The sequence below is a fragment of the Pinus tabuliformis genome, chromosome 4_2, assembly GCF_031772625.1.
Source record: "Pinus tabuliformis cultivar Carrire ecotype Pingquan chromosome 4_2, CPIR1, whole genome shotgun sequence".
Lineage (NCBI taxonomy): Eukaryota > Viridiplantae > Streptophyta > Pinopsida > Pinales > Pinaceae > Pinus > Pinus tabuliformis.
In genome coordinates, this window is record NC_142304.1 from 325,165,049 (window position 1) to 325,189,186 (window position 24,138).

Below are 24,138 nucleotides of genomic sequence, written 5' to 3' on the forward strand. Positions count from 1 at the left end.
GACGCAGATCCTTTATAGATTCTCTCTTGAAAACCAGTTAACCCAACTATGGATGAATGCCCATGATCTAAAGAAGTCTCTAACTATTCTACTCTTGTTGCCTCCTTATTACCTAGACATGAATGGTTAAGGGCCCAAGGTCCCTTGAAGATAAAGCATAGTCCTCTCCTCCTTAGCTCATTCTTCCTATAGATTGTATTCTTTCTTCCTCCATTAATCCTTCTCAAATCTTTCCTAGTCAACACCCTTCTCAACAATTTTATGTTTTTCCTACCCAACTTCTCGACTATATAATAGTAAATTGGTGATACCTTTGGTTCCTACCTCCAAATGGTTAACAATTTGGATCTTAGTATCTTGCAGATGTCAACATTTCCTTCTCAGAGTAGAGACATAGTCTTTTGCATGGCTCTTTTGACACGATCTGGTAGCCTCGGTTTAGGGATCTAGGGGAAAATCTCTGTGTATATCTATTTTATGTTTTATGCTCTCGGCGTTGTTTATTTTCTATTTTTAGAATTCGTATGTAGGTAATTAATTCATGGCCAAGTGCCATGGTAAGAGTACCAACTAATGAAAGTCTACATCCTAAGTGTATATATGTAATTGAGGGAGAAATCATGGAGACAGGAGCTACCCCTTTCCTTGGCCTGCTTTTTCAACCCATTTGGTGTGCCTTTTACTTATTTTTTATAATGGTTTATATGTGGTGCATAGATAAAGGTGCTAAGCTCCCTTTACAATTTCCCAACTACCACCGACAATTACGGAAGTAAACTGCAGTTATTCCTTCATTTACTAAAACCAACTGCAGTCATTTCCTTAAATTACAGAAATCGGCTGTAGTTAATTAATTTCTTGTTGGGAGCTTCTAGAGTGGTCCATTACTCCCTCTGCAATTCTCTACCATGATCTATGGAACACTTGACACATAGCCAACAGAAGCTTGATGGAAGCCTGGCTATAAATACTTCTATTTGGTCCCCAAGCTCACTAACTCAATCCCCTTCAGTCTTACACCATCAAGTTAGAGTGAGCAGAGGTTGGAAGAGCCGCATGGATGGGAGATTCGTGTAGTGATTTTTCCGGGCAGCAAATTCCCTGTCAATTGGTTTTTCCGTTATTCTACAAATCACCTCGGCCACAAATAGGCGCAGAGATTTCTCAGTTACAAAGCTTTACCTTTATTGTATCTGGCTTGCTGCTCCTTCCTGCAAGCCATGTTATAATTCACACAACCTCCAAATGTTCGCTGGAGATCAGCCATGAATAGCAGAGCCTCTCTCGTGAGGATTTTCTCATACCCATCTTCAGTGCACCCCCTTATTCTCATGCCATCCGGGAATTCGATGTCAAGTTTGGTAGTTTTCCTCTGTGTATAATCCATCAGTGAATTTGTTGAAATTTCTATTGTTGGGTTCTCTGGTTTGTTTCTTTCTCCGTTATTGTGAATGCATTTGTAGAGGTTTTAACGAATATATAAGTAGAAGGACAATCATATAAAGGGGATAAAATGCATATCTACATTTAGCAAATCTATATTTAGGCCTAAATGTTATTTCTAGAAACAAGAATTTCTTTTTAGAGAAATGTGACCTAACAGCCCAGAGAATATAAGAAATAGTTGATGCTGGAGGTCCGAGCAGCTTTATTTCGGCATTTCCATTATCCTGTACAACAGTAAATTGGGGTAACTACCGTGAAAGAACAAGTTATAGGCAATCTTGTTTTCAGAGTGTGAGCAAGCATCAATGGCCGGAGGTATGTTTTCTAGGGTATTAAAGTTTTTACGATTCTTTTAAGTATTTATTCTGCATTATAGAATCGTTATTTAGTTTTCATTTGGTATTAGAGAAAATTTTTTATCTATGCCTTGGTGTTTATAGACATTCTCTATTTTTCTAATGTTATATTTTTAGAATTTTCTGAATTAAGGCATTTATTTGGAAATATGTCTAATTTTTACTCAATTTTTATGCTTATAATATTTATTTAATTATATGCATTTTGGATACTTGTTGTGCAAAATTTATTAACTATGCTCGTATTTAATTTGCATGAATTGATTATTTCTGTTTTTAAATTAAAACATGCTATTTTGGATGAGTATATGAGACCCATCGTTGAATGTTATGCATGAATATTATAGTTTATTTCAAGCTAATTTTTTATGCATAAAAGAAATATTGTCTAGTGATCCATATAATTTTTATTGATTAGAGAATAGCCACAACATCTCTAATTAAATAATATTATATATTATGATTGATTAGGATCACATAAAGAATATTTAGACATTAATTGTAATTAATTATACTAAATATAATAAATTTTATCCCACAAGAATTTTTCTTATATTTATATAATTAATTAGGATAAAATATTCATAACTTACCCACTAGAAATATGAATTAATAGTTTTATCATAAATTTCAAATCTAAGATAGAATTTATATCGAATTATAATCATAATATACCCTTTAGAATTATGAATTAAGTGAATAATTTGATAAATTCTATCATAAATAATAATTGAATATGCTTGAATTGAAAATTTAGTCCATAGACAATTTTTATGTCATTAGATTCAATTTTTAAGCATGATTTACATTGGTAAAGCATCAAATTTTATTTAGGCCTGAAATTTAACGTAAGCATGTGATCTTTAATTTGATGCTGTTGTACAACCTGCAAATTTCTCTGAAATTCGTTGTGATATCCCTGAACTTAAGGGAGATAACTATAAGGTTTGGAAGGAGAGAGTTCTCCTTCATTTGGGGTGGATGGACATAGACTATGCTATTATGAAAGATGAACCACTGGCACTCACTAATACCAACACTGCAGCAGACATCACACTTTATAAACGATGGGAATGATCTAATCGCCTAAGCATGATGTTCATTAAGACTAAAATTTCCGCTGGTATTCGTGGTTCCGTTGATCAGCATGAAAAGGTTTGAGACTTGCTAAAAGCCATTGATGATCAATTCGTCACTTCAGACAAGGCATTAGCAAGTACCCTAATCATGAAGTTCTCATCCCTAAGGTTCACTAGTGTGAAAGGTGTGTGCGAACACATCATGCAAATGAGGGACACTGTGGCTCAATTGAAGAAACTCGAGGTTGAAATATCAGAGTCCTTCCTAGTGCACATCATTCTGAACACCCTTCCGCACCAATACGGACCCTTCAAAATCTCATACAACACACATAAGGATAAATGGTCAATTAATGAACTCATGACCATGTGTGTTCAAGAGGAAGAGAGACTGGTGATGGAACTGGGAGAAAGTGCAATGTTGGCAACGCGTGGAAAGGGAAAATCTCAAGCCAATAAGAAAGGGAAAGGTAAAGTACCTCCCTAAGTTGATATCAAGAAGGATTCCAAGTGTTTCTTCTGTAAAAAGAAGGGACACATGAAGAAGGAATGCGCCAAATTTCAGAAATGGCTTGCAGACAAAGGTAATCCAATCTTGTTTGTTTGTTATGAATCTAATATGGTTAATGTCAATATTAACACCTGGTGGAATGATTCTGGATGAAAAATTCACATTTCGAATTCCTTGCAGGGTTTGCAAAACCTAAGGAAGCTAGCGGGAAGTGAGCAAAGCATCTTATTAGGAAACAAGATGGGCTCTCATGTGGAAGTTATAGGAACATGCTATTTAGTTTTAAGCAATGGCTTTGTTTTAGAATTAGAAAAGACCTTTTATGTTCCAAGTTTGTCTAGAAACTTGATTTCAATTTCAAGACTTGTACATTTTGGATATTCCTTTAACTTTTCAGAAACATCCTTCAGTTTATTTTATAAATCTAATTGTGTTGGGAATGGTATTTTGTCTAATGGTCTTTACTACATTAATTTACAAAAAAATGTCACTTATGATTCAATGCATGTTTACACTGGCACTAAAAGATATGTTATTAATGAAGATTCCTTTATATTATGGCATCAAAGATTAGGTCATATCTCCTTAGAAAGAATTAAAACATTTGTAAATGAAGGGGTACTTAATACTCTAGATTTTACTGATTTTGAGACTTATGTGGACTGCATAAAGGGAAAGCAGACCAACAAGTCAAAGAAAGGTGCCAATAGGAGTTCAAACATAGGAGTTCAAACATATTAGAGATCATACATACTGATATATGTAGTCCAGACACGGACTCACATGGTCAGAGATACTTCATCTCTTTTATAGATGATTACTCACGATATATGTATCTCTACATGCTTCATAAAAAGAGTGAAGCATTAGATGCCTTTAAGATCTTTAGGGCTGAAGTAGAGAAAAAATGCAACAAGAAAATTAAGATCGTGAGATCAGATAGAGGTGGAGAATATTATGGTAGATACACAGAAGATGGACAAGCACCTGGGCCTTTTGCAAAATTTCTTCAAGAGCATGGGATTGTTGCCCAACACACCATGCCTAATTCACCCAACCAGAATGGTGTAGCAGAAAGAAGAAACTGAACATTATTGGACATGGTGAGGAGTATGCTTAGCAGCTCCAATCTTCCTAAATCCTTGTGGACTGAAGCACTTAATACGGCAGTGTATATATTAAACAGGGTTCCAACCAAGGCTATTCCTAAAATTCCATTTGAATTATGGAAAGGTTGGAAACTGAGTTTGCGACATATGCATGTTTTGAGATGCCCATTTGAAGTGAGAATATATAATCCACAAGAGAAGAAGCTAGACCCAAGGACCATTAGTGGGTATTTCATTGGATATGCTGAAAGGTCTAAAGGTTATAGATTTTATTGTCCATCTCACAAAACTAGGATTGTGGAATCAAGAAATGAAAAGTTTCTTGAAAATGACTTGATAGGTGGGAGCGATCAAACCAAGAACATAGTTTCTGAGAAGGATCATTCAGAATCTCAACCTTCCACCTCAAGTGATAGATTGGTTATTGTTCACAGCACCCCTCAAGTATAAATTGGTGTTGAACAACCAATTGTTGAAGTTCCACAAGCTGCTGATGGCATTCCAGTAGATCAAGTAGTTCAAGAGCTACCAAGAACTTTTGAAAAACGAGTTGAACCACATACTTCTCAAGAAGATGATGGTGCAACATTAAGAAGACCTACTAGACCAAAGAGATCAATAATTGGTGATGATTATGTTGTGTATCTACAAGAATCTAACTACAACATTGGAGCCGAAAATGATCCCGAATCCTTTTCACAAGCCATGAGTTGCAAAGAATCAGAATTATGGTACGATGCCATGAAGGAAGAGATGAATTCTATAAAGAGTAACAAAGTTTGGGATCTTGTTGAGTTGCCTAATGGTGCAAAATCCATTGGATGTAAATGGGTCTTTAAGACAAATAAAGACTCATTGGGCAACATTGAGAGATACAAGGCAAGACTCATTGCTAAGGGATTCACTCAGAAAGAAGGAATCGGCTACACGAAGACTTTCTCTCCTATATCTAAGAAAGATTCCTTGCGCGTTATTATGGCATTAGTAGCCTATTTTGACTTGGAGTTGAAACAAATGGATGTGAAAATGGCATTTCTCAATGGAGATCTAGAGGAGGAAGTTTACATGAAACAGCCTTAAGGATTCCCCTCTAGTGATGGTGAGAAATTGGTTTGCAAGCTCAAGAAATCCTTATATGGATTAAAACAAGCATCCCACCAATGGTATTTGAAATTCCATAATGTAATTTCTTCTTTCAGTTTTGTAGAAAACATTATGGATCAATGTATATACCTGAAAGTTAGTGGGAGTAAAATTTGTTTTCTTGTTTTATATGTGGATGACATTTTGCTAGCAACCAATGATAAGGGTTTGCTGCAAGAGGTGAAACAATTCCTCTCTAAAAATTTCGATATGAAGGATATGGGTGAGGCATCTTATGTCATTGGCATTAAGATCCATAGAGATAGATTCTGAGGCATCTTGGGTCTGTCTCAAAAAACCTATATTAATAAAATTTTAGAGGGATTTCAGACGAAGGATTGTTCACCAAGTGTAGCTCCCATTGTGAAGGGTGATAGGTTCAATTTGAACCAATGCCCAAAGAACGACTTTGGAAGGGAACAAATGAAGAATATTCCATATCCTTCTGCTGTCGGAAGCCTAATGTATGCTCAGGTCTGCACAAGACCTGACATTGCATTTTTTGTGGGAATGTTGGTACGATATCAAAGTGATCCAAGTTTAGACCACTGGAGAGCTGCAAAGAAAGTAATGAGGTACCTTCAAGGAACCAAAAACTACATGCTTATGTATAGACGGACGGACAATTTGGAAGTAATTGGCTACTCAGATTTTGACTTTGTTGGATGTGTTGATTGACACAAATCAACATTAGGATAAATTTTTATGATGGCCGGTGGAGCTGTATCATGGAGTGCCAAGCAGACCTTGATTGCCACTTCCACTATGGAAGCCAAGTTCATCTCCTATTTTGAGGCTACTTTGCATGGTGTATGGCTTCAGAATTTCATTTCTGGGCTTAGAATTATGGATTCTATCTCTAAGCCATTGAGAATGTATTGTGACAATTCAGCTACTGTTTTTATGGCTAAAAGCAACAAAAGTGGGAGTCGAAATAAACACATCGACATTAAGTATTTAGCTATAAGGGAACATGTTAAAGAAAAGAAAGTGTTCATTGAGCACATCAACATTGAGTTGATGATTGCTAATCCTTTGACTAAGGGCATGCCACTGTTTAAATTCAAGGATCATGTAATGAATATGGGACTTGGTTCCATTATGTAGTTTCTCATTGTGTAGACAATGTTATTTTAATGAAATTTTTAGTTATTGTGATGTTTTCCTCATATTTATGTGCACCTTAATTTGATTTAAGAGAATTCATCTATGTAGGACCAAGAATAAACATAGGGTTTATTCATTAAGAAATTGTTGCCACATAAATTTTAATAGCAATAAATACATAGTAATACATGGAAGATAATACTCATCATTAGAGGACTTATTGCCATGATTCATGTATCTATTACTTAATACATATTATCAATGGGTTTTAAGATAAGACATTAAGATTGGAAGTATGGACCAAGTGGGAGAATGTTGAGCTCCCTTTGCATTTTCCCAACAACCGCCGACAATTACGGAAGTAAACTGCAGTTATTTCCTTCATTTACTAAAACAAACTGTAGTCATTTCCTTAAATTATGGAAATCAATTGCACTTAATTAACTTCTTGTTGGGAGATTCTGGAGTGGTCCATTACTCCCTCTGTAGTTCTCTACCATGATCTATGGAACACTTGACACATAGCCAATAGAAGCTTGATGGAAGCCTGGCTATAAATACTTATGTTTGGTCCCCAAGCTCACTAACTCAATCCACTTTAGTCTTACACCATCAAGTTAGAGTGGGCAGAGCTTGGAAGAGCCCCACAGATGAGAGATTTGTGTAGTGATTTTTCTGGGCAGCAAATTCCCTGTCAATTGGATTTGTTGTTGTTCTGCAAATCACATCGACTACAAGCATGCACGAAGATTTCTCGGTTACGAAGCTTTACCTTTATTGTATCTAGCTTGCTGCTCCTTCTTGTAAGCCATGTTATAATTCACACGACCTCCAAATGTTCGCTGGAGATCAACCATGAATAGCAGAGCCTCTCTCATGAGGATTTTCTCATACCCATCTTAAATGCGCCCCCTTATTCTCACGCCATTCGGTAATTCGATGTTGGGTTTGGTAGTTTTCCTCTGTGTATAATCCATCAATGAATTTGTTGAAATTTTTGCTTTTGGGTTCTCTGGTTCGTTTCTTTCTCCGTTATTGTGAATGCATTTGTGGATGTTTTGACGAATATATAAGTAGAGGGGCAATCATATAAAGGGGATAGAATGCATATCTACATTTAGAAAAGCTATTTTGGGTCTAAATGTTAGTTCCGAGCTGTTAGAAAATTATATATTACGGAGCAATGGAACACATAAAATATTGCAGAAATATAAACACAGAAAACGCACAAAAAAAGAGAGACACAGATATACGTGGTTCACCCAGTTTGGGTTACGTCCACCCCGAACAGCCAGTCCTTCCTTTCTATTATCCAGCAAAATGAAGAGACACAACCTACAGAAAATCCGCTGTAATATCCTTTGTTTTCTCTCACAGTCTCACCTCTCTATTTCTTGCTCACAGAATACACATCTATCACACAGCCTCAAATACAATACCCTCATACAAAGAGAGGGGTTGCCTTCTAGGGAAAAAAACCCTAAACTAAACATAAGTTCTACCGTCAGATCATCTGCCTAATGAACGGCCCAGATTAACTAGAAATTACTATACTTTTACAAGGCAATTTTACAGCTGTTTTTAGCTTCAGGGGCGCTGCCCCCGAAACCCCCCGCCAGGGGGGGGCTCCCAAAGGTTGCAGCCGCCCCCCCCTGGACCCCCCCTGCAGCGAACATTTTACGGGCGGCGTTGTCGCCCCCATTTCGAGCTGGGGTCCTATGTGGCGATACCTTTGAATATAGAAGATAATCAGGCTCCACACCCAACACGAGTAGCTTTATTTTGGTGTTTCCATTATCCCGTACAATAGTAAATTGGGGTAACTACCGTGAAAGAGCAAGTTACATGCAATCTTGTTTTCAGAGTTTGAGCAAGCATCAATGGCCAGAGGAATGTTTTCTTGGGTATTAAAGTTTTTACGATTCTTTTAGGTATTTATTCCACATTATAGAATTGTTATTTAGCCTTCAAAAGGATCAAATATTTCTCTTTATGATATAGCATTTCTTTTATCCCTTAAAAAGAGTCAAGTTATCAATCGTCGGGGTTGGAACATGTGAGGGTTCCTTATGAGATAGAGCATCAAGTGCTTAGGAAGCAAGTGATGGCTAATGAGGGGAATAGAACTCATGTTGGGATTTTTCCCACACGCTAATTGTTGTCCTAACTATCTTTTGCATTTTATCTTTCATTTTTCCTTTGTTGTGTCAATATTATATTTTTTTCATTATTTTAGTTACATCAACCTCTAGGGAAAAGTTTTCTAGTGCTACTCAAGGATGTGGATGTGTGAAGGTGAAACCCAAATGAAGTAAGAATTTTCAACCCAAGGGATGGAAGTGTATCAAGGGAATGATAAAAGATGTTAAGTATTCAATGGGGTAATGAACATGCTACATCAATTCAAGTTTCCCAATTAGTTCCCCTTCTATGACCCTAAGGCCTTAGAGGAGGTCCCACTAGACTAGGGCTAAACACTAGCACCACCCCACGCCCCACAGTAAGGTGAGAGAGCAACTTTATAGTCGAGATCGATAATCATCTAGATCACCCCTTTATCCATGTTAAAATGCCCAAAACATTGAGTAGTAGTCCATCTTCGCTCAAGAGGAATTTCGAGTGGTGATAGATGCATGATTGGTGCAAAAGGTAAAGGAATGTGGCATATCATCATCAATGAGCAATGTGTAGGGTTGTTGGTTGTTTTTCTTCTATTTTATACCAAAAATTATGAAATTTGTGGCTCTTTTAATAAGATCATGATCCAATTTGATTAGTTTATTCATTTCCTTTTTAATGGGTTTGGTATCCGATTTATTTTTAATGGGTTTTGTATCCAAATTTGTTTTCATAATACTTAAGGTCAAAATGTTAGTTTTTAATAGATAAATTATATAGATATGATTAAGGTTTTGTATTATTTTTTTCTATGCAGTGACCCCTACACCCACAAAATAGGGTCACCCACAGAATATTATCCTACACAAATCTATCCAAGAGCCTAACCCCGAGAGTGTCAAGAGATTTGAACCTATGATCTCTCAATAGTAGAGGTTCTTTAACAACTAGCACTCAACCATCTAAACTCACCATCAATGCTTTTTAGGATTTTATATTAATTATATTATTACATGATGGGAGTATGTTTATGTCTTATTATAATGTTTATAAAAGATGTTAAAATTGATTGACTATATTAAACATATTTAATCATATTAATTATAATACATGTTTAGGATATAATGTTGTTTATTGATATGATGTTATAATTTTAAAATAAAAATGAATTACAAATACATATACATAAATTCAAAGCTTGCTCATACAATTATATTATATTTGCATGGGATTATAGACTACATAAATTCAAAGCTTACTCATACAATTGTACTATATCTATATGGTATTATATCTCACCAAAATATCTTAACACTATTATATATATCACCAAAATATTTTAACATTATCAAAAATACAAAACAAAAATGATTTTCGGTGAAAAAAATATATTAATTAACCATTATAACAACCTCCATCAATAACTCTAATTAAAGATATTAGAGTATGAAATTTACCCCAAAAAATCAAAATCTTATGACTCTAAATCTCTGATATTTTATAAATTAATTTTTTCTAAAATATATTGTAAATTCATCCAAAGGTAAGATAAACATTTTAGTATGAATTAATAAAAAACAATAAAATTTATATTTTAAAATATAACTTCTTTATTACATAAAAGTAGTGAGTGTGGAACCCTGAAAAGGAAAAAGTGAGACTATGTGATTCTATTGTCCGAATCCATAAAATTAATGGATAATTTTAGACGATTGTTTTCTTAGGGGTTTTATTTTTAAGGTCAGATACAATGCAACAAAGAAATCCACTAAAACGCAAAGATATATAAAATTCTGGTAAGTTAATTAATCCATTAGTGAGTTCAGCCTGTAAATTTTCAAGATATTTAAAAGATGCTCAGCTAAACAAAACAAATAGGTAACAACCTCCATAAAATTAATGGATAATTTTAGACGATTGTTTTCTTAGGGGTTTTATTTTTAAGGTCAGATACAATGCAACAAAGAAATCCACTAAAACGCAAAGATATATAAAATTCTGGTAAGTTAATTAATCCATTAGTGAGTTCAGCCTGTAAATTTTCAAGATATTTAAAAGATGCTCAGCTAAACAAAACAAATAGGTAACAACCAAACTCAACACCGAAATAAATTTCAGACTTTACATTGAGGAAACATCCCAGCTTTTCACAGAAAGAGGCAGTGAGTTAATCAGCATCCTGGAAGGATCTTCTTGGACCAGAAAGAGGCAATCAAATAGTGGTGTTCACAGTGGATTCAATCTCCACTTCTTTTTCTTCTTGCACTTTATTTTCGTTGTTTTCACTTCGGTGGTTACTGCAAACACTACTATCATTCCTCTCATTCTCAATCTTTCCTCCTATTCCTTGTGCCGCCCTTTCTTCTTTGTTCATTCCTCTTCTGGTTGCTGCTCCTCTTCTTCATCACGTTAGTGCTCCTCCTGCTGCTCTTGTTCTTCTTCCTTGTTTATTCTCTTCTCCACTTCCTCCTTTGGGTGCTGCGCCTCTTCTTCATCACATTGGTGTTGGTGCTCCTCCTCCCGCTCTTGTTCTTCTTCCTTGTTCATTCTCTTCTCCACTTCCTCTTCTGCTTGCTGCTCCTCTTCTTCATCACATTGGTGTTGGTGCTCCTCCTCCCGTTCTTGTTCTTCTTCCTGGTTCATTCTCTTCTCCACTTCTTCTTCTGCTTGCTGCTCCTCTTCTTCATTGTTGAAATCTAATTTGAACTCTGTGCGTACCTCACCCAAAACCGCCAAAGCGAAACCGGAAACCCGGTTAACGATCTCGGACCGCCTTCCTGCAGAGAGTGGTTTCCGTACACAAGAGCCCGAGAAAATCTTGTGCAGACGGGTGGCTCTCACCATACGTAAGCAGAAGTCACTTTCTCGGACGTTAAAGTTCGGCAACAAACTGACTCCCGATATCTCTGTCAGCCGTTCGATGCAGTCCATCATTCTCCACCGTCCATCAGTGAAACCTGCACACCAGCATACGAGCATACATTAAAACTATTGCGTGAAGTAAAAGTCAAGTTTTTGGGTTGACTGCTGTCAAGTAATTAAGATTATTTACTCCAGTTGGCAAAGCATTTAAGTTTTTTTATACGGGTTATATTATAATCGTTTTGTCATGTTAACAAAGGTAAGGTGTATGTAATACGTTTTTTTTGTGTGTTGACCATTCGTGAGATGTAGTAGCAGCAGAGAAAATTAAGGGTGAATCACATCTCGTGCGAAAAAAATGAAGAATGCTTTTGTTATAGAAATGCACAGTAGTGAATAAGAAATGCTGCTTATTGTAATGTAACTCAGTAGTGTGAGAATGAAAATATTTGCACAGCAGTGCTATCCGTAAATGAAAATGTGGGGGGCATATGTTTTTGTGTAAATTTTTTATGCAGTTGAATATATTGTAAAAACAAAGCAGGAGGCGTTTTTTTTGTGTGTTGACCATTCGTGAGATGTAGTAGTAGCAGAGAAAATTAAGGGTGAAGCACATCTCGTGGAAAAAAATGAAGAATGCTTTTGTTATAGAATGAAGAATGCTTTTGTTATAGAAATGCACAGTAGTGCATAAGAAATGCTGCTTATTGTAATGTAACTCAGTAGTGTGAGAATGAAAATATTTGCACAGCAGTGCTATCCATAAATGAAAATGTGGAGCGCATATGTTCTTGTGTAAATTTTTTTATGCAGTTGAATATATTGTAAAAACAAAGCAGGAGGCAAAGCCAAGGAAACGCACAACAGTGCATGAGGAAAAGAAAAGATGGGAGCGCATCTGTAAATGTATTTTTTTTTATTAACTGGAAGTGAAGAAAAGTAAAACACCGCAAGCAGGGGAGGCATATAATTTTCTTGGGTAAGCATGTGTAAATTTTGTTTTTACAGCAGCATGTAAAAGAAGGTTTTTACACCAGTAAATGTAAAAGGGGTTTTACAGCATTAAACCCATCACAGTAAACTTTCAGGAGGAGACAGAGTAGTGTTTTGTTGAATGTATTTTTGTGGTGAATCCCTCTCAGCAAAGAGGATAAGTTTGTATCAAGCAAAGAGGATAAGTTTGTATCAGGCTTTATATTGTAATCAATAGAAATGTTTTTATGGCTGTGTAATACTCTGTTCTGAGAAATTTTTTTAAAAAGGTTTCCCTGTGCAAAAAGATCCTGTGGCAAAAGGAAACAGAGCATTGCCTCTGTGTCTGTGATGTTTAATTTGTTTGGTTTTGCTATTTCCCATTGAAAAATACCCAACATTCATCACGTTAGTGCTCCTCCTACTGCTCTTGTTCTTCTTCCTTGGTTATTCTCTTCTTCGTTTCCTCCTTTGGTTACTGCTCCTTTTCTTCATCACATTGGTGCTCCTCCTCTCGTTCTTGTTCTTTTTCCTGGTTTTTTCTCTTCTCCACTTACTCCTCTGATTGCTGCTCCTCTTCTTCATCACGTTGGTGCTCCTCCTCTTGTTCTTGTTCTTCCTTATTCACTCTCTTCTCCACTTCCTCCTCTGGTTGTTGCTCCTCTTCTTCATCACGTTGGTGGTGCTCCTCTTCTTCATCACACTGGTGCTCCTCCTCTTGTTCTTGTCCTTCTTCCTGGTTCATTCTCTTCTCCACTTCCTCCTCTGATTGCTGCTCCTCTTCTTCATCACATTGTTGGTGCTCCTCTTCTTCATCACATTGGTGCTCCTCCTCTTGTTCTGGTTCTTCTTCCTTGTTCATTCTCTTCTCCACTTCCTCCTCTGGTTGCTGCTCCTCTTCTTCATCACATTGGTGGTGCTCCTCTTCTTCATCACATTGGTGCTCCTCCTCTTGCTGCTCCTCTTTTTCATCACATTGGTGGTGCTCCTCTTCTTCATCACATTGGTGCTCCTCCTCTTGTTCTGGTTCTTCTTCCTTGTTCATTCTCTTCTCCACTTCCTCCGCTGGTTGCTGCTCCTCTTCTTCATCAAGTTGGTGCTCCTCCTCGTGCTCTTGTTCGTCATGTTGACGTCGAGGAAGAGATGTCGGCCTTCTTAATAATTGCCATCTTTCTTTTCTTAAAGTAAATTCATCTAACAATGATGTCTTCCAAACGTAGTTCTTAAAAATGTGCAACATTTCTTGTCCTTTCTCTATTTCCACCTGCAAAATACAAACCTCAACTTTACATTTCTTTCTTTTCTCTATTTCCACTTGAAAAACATAAACTAAGTTATAATGTTTTATATATATAAACCAAGTGACTGACTTGTTGAACGTCTCGACTGGCTGTAATTGATTGATTTCCATCGTTGTCCAAAGCAATATGGCGAACTTCTCTGAATGGAACATCTTTAATAATGTGTCATTTCACAGGAAATCTACCCCTCCAATCCCAAAATTTTGCGTTGGCTTCAAAATCTACAGGGCCAACCATTTCAGCGACCCCGCAGAAATTTTTGCTTCCGTTAATCTGCATTTCCACCAACAAACGATGTATTTTAGTATATATCCCTGTAAGTTTTCAATAAAGATTAGATGGAAAGAAATAACATGGAATATTTCGATTAAAAAGATGATATTGTGTAAATATTCTGATCTAATTCATGTTTTTCAGATTATACAATATTCTCAAAATAGTTAAATTCAGTAAAAAGAAAAAACAAGATATACTTAAAAATTATGAAAATAAAAAAACTAACCGAAAAAATTAAAAAAACATGACCACAAGGCGAAGCAGTACTATTGCCAACTCCTTGGTTGTTCTGCTCCCCATGGGTTTCAGCATAAGCTGCATCTAGGATGTGATTCCCCCTCCGAGTGCTTGTCCACACTCCATGTCTAATACTCCGTAGCAAATGCTCCTTGCTGGAAGATTTGATTACAAAATATTTTGCAACCTCATATTCAGTAATAAATTCTGGAAGGTTGTACTCATCAGGAACACCTCCACCTAGGGTTCTTTGTTCGCGTATTCTGCTATATCGCGGTCCAATGCAGATATCTTCGTCTAATATTTCCATGGTTGTGAATGTGGGTGGCCTTCTTTCCATACGTCCACCACCCACACGCCCATTTCCTCTCGAATCGAATCTCTCAACTGGTTGGAAGTGGGGTGTCTGCAGTGGTGGTCGTTGTCCTGCTGACTGTAACTGATAAGAGCGAGTGCCATTATTATAATAAGAATAACTAGAGACAGGAGCGGTATTGGCATTAGAATAATCTCCACGCATATTCATGATACTCACACCTCCAAATCCATTTATATTTATATCCACATTAATTGCTGCAGATTGTGCTGGCCGTGCATAGTGGATGGGATTATTGGAAAAATTGGGTGCAAAATAAGGGTATCCGGATTCATAACATCCATATGCATGAGATCTGCCGTGTCCATATCTGTTATATCCATTAGGGAGTCTTTGCCTTCGTGTCTGCTGTGGCATCATCATATTAGGGTATGTACCGGTTCCACCATTAAAGCCAGAGTTAGTATTCGTTACGTGAACATCAGAAGCATTGTTAAATCTTGGTACTGAAGAATATTGAATCACTTCACGTCTATCATCACCATCACCACCACCAATTTGTCGATGTTCCATTAGAGTTTGCGTTAAGTAGATCTAGACGAATCAAATACGAATCTCCGTGAAAACTTGTCTTCTGCGATTCTAAATCACTCTAAAACTTTATCCGGCTGATAATCACAGAACTTTAAAATTGGCGAACTCAAAAAGATAAGTATGATAATTAGATCCACCGTACCTAAAACTAGTATCAAATTACCTATTTATATCTATCTGGACGATTTTCTATTGTGAGTTGGCTTAAAATACACTCTTCCACTCCCCATCACGATGGTGGTTCAGGTTGACGATGGAGTGCCACCTTTTACTATGCATAAACATAAAAATATGCGTATGCCGGGCTTTGGGTGAAAATATGGCGAGGATGGGGTGTGAAAAAGTATTTGAAATATATTTTTTCAATATTCCTTCCCATGGGGTTGGGCAAAAAAGTGATGAGGGCAGGGGTGTGAAAGTGTATTTTTTTCAATATTCATTCTCCACGTATGTATAAAATTTTAAAAATGGAGATGCCCGGGTTGGGTGAAAATGCCGTGAAAGTGGGGCGGGAAAAAATATCTGAAATACTTTCTTTCAATATTCATCCTTTATTTGAAAAACTGATGCGGTTTGTGAAAGAGATTTTTGAAATACTTTATGGTTCAGGTTGACCATGGAGTGCACTTAATGGGTGAAATTAAAATGTATTTTTTCATCCCCACCTATTTAAAATGCACTTTTTTATACTCTACCTTGCTCCACCATCATGCATGAAGATATAGGAAGAGACTATGAAGGTGGGTGGGGTATACCTTTATTTTCTATTATGCATGAGGGTGGTAGTGCAAAGGGTGAAACAATGACCATGTAGTCCTCATGAATAAAAATAAAAATAAATATTCCTCATTCACCTTCACGCCTCATGTGGCCAACTCTGATGCACACACTACTCCATCCTCATGCATGAGGGTGGGGCGAGATAGGGATGAAAAGGTATATATCAAATATATGGGGATGACAGATTGCAATGTAAATGCACTCTTTCGTTTTCCACCCTTCCCCCCATCCTCGAAAATAAATTAAAAATAAATAAACATTAAGCATCGGATTTTTTTAATTCCCTTCCTAATTTTTCAGAAAGATGGTTAGAAAGGTTGTCCATTTAATTATCAACCAAGGGCTCGTATAAGACTTGTGGACTATCATGCATTGTTTGTGTGAGAAAAATGTTCAAGCAGTGATTTGGGTGTTATTTTTTAGTTATAGGAGAAGAAATGTTGATTTCAGAAGGGAGTATTAAAATACTTCTACAAGGTCACCAAGGCTAAAACTAAGCAATTGATGCCTCATAATAAGTTTGAAATAGCAGTATTGAAATAAATAAGCTCAATGGAAAAAGAAATAAATCACTCTAATTGGATAGTAATTGAACTTATCTATAGATAGCATCATCATCATCATCATCACATCAACACATGAAAACACAAGATGTACATGGAAACCCTTATGAGAGAGAACCACAAATATTTTTATCTTCTTCAATCTTTGATTACATAAATTTACAAGCACCATCACCCAAAATAAATATTTTAGGTACCAACCCCAAATTAGATTTGGAGACGCCAACCTGTTGTAGGCTACAACCTAATTGAGGCACCAACCACTGAAATGTCAAGCATAGACTTGTTGTAGGACTCGACCTGATTGAGGCACCAACCTCTCAAATATGCAAGCATCGACTTGTTGTAGGCTCCAACCTGATTGAGGCACCAACCTCCTTCACCAAAACATAGTGGATCACTTTTCACAATGTTTTAAACTAGATCCACAAGGTCAACACATTAAACATTTCTTCCAAATTTGATCATATCAACAAAGCTTCAATCAATTCTTCAAACATCAATAATATCTTATTCTTCATTTCTCTTATCGACACTAAACATGTTCATATGGACCATAACATTTTAACAATAACGAAAGACACATAGCTTCATGTCCTTAAAAAGATGTCTCCATGAATTGTCATGTCCCCTTTCCAAATCACAATAAAATTCTTGTCGTTTCCTCTTAAAAAAAAAAAAAAAAAAAAAAAACTAATTTGGCCCTCAAATTAACCCATAAAACATTGTAAAAGTATTTTATGTGATTCTTCTAGATCCATCACAATGTATTTTTGAATCGACATTTCGAGCCAACAAGTGTGGCTCATCACCAAGACATTGCACTTTTTACGTCCACTGTCTACAAAACGCACATTTCTAGTGTGCATTTGACAAAATGTGTTTTATTAGTATGTCAAAAAGTTTGACATAATGCACTCTTGAGGGAAAAAAATAATTTCGACATTCTTGACCAAACTCAAACCTGTTACTTTTATTGAACCAATCCGAGCCATTACCAATTCAACTATCATGTAAATGTCAAACATCAAGAATATATTTATCCTTCCATTCATTTAGATCGAACTTGGGACAACCAATTTTTCTTTTGGGCCTAACCACAAAAAAACACCACATTGATAAAACCAAAAGGTATGCCTTCAAGCATAAACATACGTTGTATATGTCTCAGACCAGACATGTGCTTGTAACATAACCAATTACTTATTTGGGCTTAACCATTGAGCCACATCATGTGTATATGTCTCAGACCAAACTTGAACTCATGTTTAGTCATTGATTTATGGCGTGTGTATATGTCTCAAAATAGAATCGAACTCATTCTTAACCATTGAGCCACATCATATATGTCTCAGACCAAATAGAGATGAGCATGCCTTGGGGCCTGTGCCAAGATCCATCTTGCAGACAAAACCAATATGCCTTTAAGCTTAGCCAAGAGTCAATGCACCTTCGATATTATCATGCACAAAACAAAACCAATATGCCTCCAGGATTCATCATATATGTACCAACACAACCATATATGTCTCAGCACAACCAGAACCAATATGCCTTCAAGCTTTACCATACAAAACAAAACCAATATGCCTTTGAGTTTCACCGTATATCTATCGGCATAACTAGAACCAATATGCCTTCAGGATTTACCATGTATGTCTCGAAAGAAGTAGAACCAATCTGCCTTCAGGCTTTACCATGAGTTACGCCATGTCTGTCTTAGACTATATAGAGCCTTCAGCCCTCACCATGAATTGTAAACAAAACAGAATAACCGATGATTGAATTCACATCTTAGCATCGCATCCATGCACACACACACACACACATGTGTGTGTGTGTGTGGGTGCCCCCAAGCTCAGTTGGAGCTGAGTAAATTTGAAACTCGGGCCGATACAAGCTTGAATTTTGTTGCCTGTGTAGAACCTTCCATATCACCTTATTTATCACCTAAACGAATACCATAGTAGCCTCTAGGGCTTCCCAAATCCTCCATATGGTCGTGTCATGTGACCTGGACCTTAGGAGTACATGGCTCATTTGATGTTGATGTAAACATGACATAATCATACTACATGGAACTCTCTTAGTGGTGCACGAAGGGCTATATTTCCACAATTTGATATATCTAATAAGAGAAAAGCTTATGGAGTTTATGATGTAACAAACTTTGTAAAGAGAAATTGGTAAGTGGCTTTGTTTGGTTTGTGGGATCATGGGTTCAACTCCTAATGACAGGTTGATTTTTTTTAAAAGTGAGATATCGGTGTGTCAAAAGGCGCAATTTGTCACATTGTTGGAAATTCCAAGTTGTCGAGCCAAAAAGTTTCATTTTGTATAGCACACCTTGAAAGTGCCATTTTATTGAACAATTAACATTTATAATGTTTTTTTAGGTTTTCTGAGCTTCAAATTTAATTCTGGAAAGGGGGAAATGGCAATCATATTTTTGTGAACTTTGACAGGAACATCAAGAGTCATGAAGGCATGTTTTTGGGTATCAAAAGTTATATTTCTCTTGATATTATGTTCCTATGTTTATATGTAGGCGTTGGGGTCTATGAGTAGGTTTTGTATGCATGATCAAAACAAGATATTGGAAAGATGTTATGATTGCAGATTTTGACAGAAATGATATGATCACTTTGTGGAGAGATGTATTTGTTTTAGTGCTTATGGATCAAGTTTAAATTATTGTGAAAATTGGCCCACGTCAGTTTGAAGAAGGAGGTGGTTGTCTCCATCGAGGTTGGTTCCTCAATAAAGTTGAAGCCTAGTACAAGTCGGTGCTTGGATATCTTCAAGGTTGGTGCCTTAATGAGGTCGTAGCCTACTACAAGTTGGTCCTTACACATTTTGGAGGTCGGTGCCTCTGACAGGTTGGTACTTGCAAATTTAATTTTGGGTGTTGGTGCCTTTAGTAGGTTAGTGCCTACAAATATATGTAATCAAAACTAAAGAAGATAAAAAGAATTTTTGGTTTTCTCCTGGAAGGTTTTCCACATACATTAAGTGTTATCTTATGACAATGTTGTTTTTCTTCAGATCCACCCCAAAGGGATCACATCCCATCGGCTTATTAGCATAGCCTAATCTTGAGGACATCAAGGAAAATTGACCCCATGACCTCCCATTAGTGAGGTGCTTTAGCAATGAAAACTCAACCAATTGACCTAATCCTCAAGGAAAATGATGTAATGATGTTATTTAATAATGCATGATTATGTTCACAGTTTTGATTGATTACTAAATTGAGTAAATTGATAAAAATTGGCCATTGCACTAACTCACCCCCTTCTCATTGTAATTCTTAGTATAACAATTGGTATTAGAGTAAGTTCCTTCAAGAATAGTTAATCATTGGATGGTTCATCCAAGGAGCCATGGTGGTGGAAGATCAAGAAGCAGAAAATGGATATAGATACAAATTCAACTATTCTTGTGAAAAATGAGCTAGAAGAATCTTGAAGGGTGAAAAAAATTATGTCAAAGCAATTAAGAGAAAAAAAAATGATTAAATTGTGCTCCTAAGAAAAGAATCAAAAGTGATAAAGAAATTAGCATAATAATCATCATTAGACCAGTCACATCATAAGAAGAAACACAACCTAGAAAAAATCAACAACAAGAAACAATAATCTAGCTACCAAACATTCTTCTATGGATATTGTTATTCATTCTATAAGTTTTGTCACAAAGTAGTTAATTGTAGAGCCTATTATGAAAGGAAAAAAAATTGAAGAGTAGCTACTCAAGAAACAACTCTACAAGTATGTATTGAGTTGGTAGAAGTAACACTTTTACTTCTCTACGAAGTTATTATGAATGCTACATGTGCCATAATTTTGGGAACAAGGCTCGAGATTTCAAAATCAATCCAGTTAGACCCTTCACCCAAGGGAAGGAAGAATGCCCCCCTAAATTGAATGTATGCAAGAATGAACAAAATCAAGAAAAGTGTGGACTCATGTTGTATGCTCAGAAACAAGAAAATAAATGGTATGTTGACAATGGTTTCTTAAGGAAAAAGACAAGAGATCAGAGAAAGTTTATTAAAATTAAAGAATTACATGGAGGTAAGGTAATTCCTAGAAGTACTTCATTTGCAAAAATTGTCCAAAAAGTTATCAACATTGATAATGGAAGGAATAAGGCCCAAAATTCCTTGTTGTAAAAGGATTGAAACACAATCTATTGAGAATCATCCAAATGTGTGATCAGGCATAAGATCTAACATTTAATTCCAAGAGATGTGAAATCATAAGTTCATATGCAAGAAAATTAATAGCCGGAGCTAAGAGGATCGAAGGCAATGTATACATTCTTAATGGATCTAAAACTGAGAATTGTTGCCTTGGTGGGATAGATGAAATTTGATTATGGAATAAAAGGTTGGGACGCGTCCATTTTGATAATTTGGTAAAAGTTACAAGAGCACACGTTGTTAGGGACATGCCTAGAATATCAAAGCCTCACAACATTATCTACAAAGCATATTAGTTTGTGAAAAAACAACTAGAGTCTTCTTCAATACAAAAAAATATTCAACTTCCAGACCATTGGAAATATTTCACACGGATCTTTGTGGACCATCCAGAACAAAAACTTTGAAGGGAGAAAGGTATTTCATGTTGTTTTTAGATTATTTCATAAGAATAACTTAGGTTAGTTTTCTTAAATAGGAAATCAAAAGCCTTTGAAAAATTTAAAGATTTGAAGGACCTTGTTGAAAATGAAATAGATTTAAAGACTAAATGTCTAAGAAATTACAGAGGAGGAGAATTCACTTCCTATGAATTCAATGATTTTTGTGAATATCATGGAATTAGAAGACATTTTATTCTTGCAAGAAATCCTCAACTTAATGGTGTGGTTGAAAGAAAGAACTTAATATTTCAAGATATCACAAAATCTCTAGTCTTTGAAGCCCAGGTACCAGATTGATTTTGGGGAGAAGTAATAAATATGATAGTGGGTGCCCCCAAGCTTATTTGGAGCTGAGTAAATTTGAAACTCGGGCCGATACAAGCTTGAATTTTGTTGCCTGTGTAGAACGTTCCATAGCACCTTATTTATCACCTAGACTAATACCATAGTAGCCTCTAGGGCTTCCCAAATACTCCATATGGTCGTGTCATGTGACCTGGACCTTAGGAGTACATGGCTCATTCGATGTTGATGTAAACATGACATAATCATACTACATGGAACTCTCTTAGTGGTGCATGAAGGGCTATATTTCCACAATTTGATATATCTAATAAGAGAAAAGCTTATAGAGTTTATGATGTAACAAACTTTGTACAGAGAAATTGGTAAGTGGCTTTGTTTAGTTTGTGGGATCATGGGTTCAACTCCTAATGACAGGCTGATTTTTTTTAAAAGCGAGATATCGGTGTGTCAAAAGGCGCAATTTGTCACATTGTTGGAAATTCCAAGTTGTCGAGCCAAAAAGTTTCATTTTGTATAGCACACCTTGAAAGTGCCATTTTGTTGAACAATTAACATTTATAATGTTTTTTTGGGTTCCCTTAGCTTCAAATTTAATTCTGGAAAGGGGGAAATGGCAATCATATTTTTGTGAACTTTGACAGGAACATCAAGAGTCATGAAGGCATGTTTTTGGGTATCAAAAGTTATATTTCTCTTGATATTATGTTCCTATGTTTATATGTAGGCGTTGGGGTCTATGAGTAGGTTTTGTATGCATGATCAAAACAAGATATTGGAAAGATGTTATGATTGCAGATTTTGACATAAATGATATGATCACTTTGTGGAGAGATGTATTTGTTTTAGTGCTTATGGATCAAGTTTAAATTATTGTGAAAATTGGCCCACGTCAGTTTGAAGAAGGAGGTGGTTGTCTCCATCGAGGTTGGTTCCTCAATCAAGTTGAAGCCTAGTACAAGTCGGTGCTTGCATATCTTCAAGGTTGGTGCCTTAATGAGGTCGTAGCCTACTACAAGTTGGTCCTTACACATTTTGGAGGTTGGTGCCTCTAACAAGTTGGTACTTGCAAATTTAATTTTGGGTGTTGGTGCCTTCAGTAGGTTAGTGCCTAAAAATATATGTAATCAAAACTAAAGAAGATAAAAAAAAAATTTGGTTTTCTCCTGGAAGGTTTTCCACATACATTAAGTGTTATCTTATGACAATGTTTTTTTTCTTCAGATCCACCCCCAAGGGATCACATCCCATCGGCTTATTAGTAGAGCCTAACCTTGAGGACATCAAGGAAAATTGACCCCATGACCTCCCATTAGTGAGGTGCTTTAGCAATGAAAACTCAACCAATTGAGCTAATCCTCAAGGCAAATGATGTAATGATGTTATTTAATAATGCATGATTATGTTTACAGTTTTGATTGATTACTAAATTGAGTAAATTGATAAAAATTGGCCATTGCACTAATTCACCCCCTACTCATTGTAATTCTTAGTATAACAATTGGTATTAGAGTAAGTTCGTTCAAGAACAATTAATCATTGGATGGTTCATCCAAGGAGCCATGGTGGTGGAAGATCAAGAAGCAGAAAATGGGTATAGATACAAATTCAACTATTCTTGTGAAAAATGAGCTAGAAGAATCTTGAAGCGTGAAAAAAATTATGTCAAAACAATTAAGAGAAAAAAAATGATTAAATTGTGCTCCTAAGAAAAGAATCGAAAGTGATAAAGAAATTAGCATAATAATCATCATTAGACCAGTCACATCATAGGAAGAAACACAACCTAGAAAAAATCAACAACAAGAAACAATAATCTAGCTACCAGACATTCTTCTATGGATATTGTTATTCATTCTATAAGTTTTGTCATAAAGTAGTTAATTGTAGAGCCTATTATGAAAGGAAAAAAAATTGAAGAGTAGCTACTCAAGAAACAACTCTATAAGTATGTATTGAATTGGTAGAAGTAACACTTTTACTTCTCTACGAAGTTATTATGAATGCTACATGTGCCATAATTTTGGGAACAAGGCTCGAGATTTCAAAATCAATCCAGTTAGACCCTTCACCCAAGGGAAGGAAGAATGCCCCCCTAAATTGAATGTATGCAAGAATGAACAAAGTCAAGAAAAGTGTGGACTCATGTTGTATGCTCAAAAACAAGAAAATAAATGGTATGCTGACAATGGTTTCTTAAGGAAAAAGACAAGAGATCAAAGAAATTTTATTAAAATTAAAGAATTAAATGGAGGTAAGGTAATTCCTAGAAATAATTCATCTGCAAAAATTGTCGAAAAAGTTATCAACACTGATAATGGAAGGAATAAGGCCCAAAATTCCTTTTTGTAAAAGGATTGAAACACAATCTATTGAGAATCATCCAAATGTGTGATCAAGCATAAGATCTAACATTTA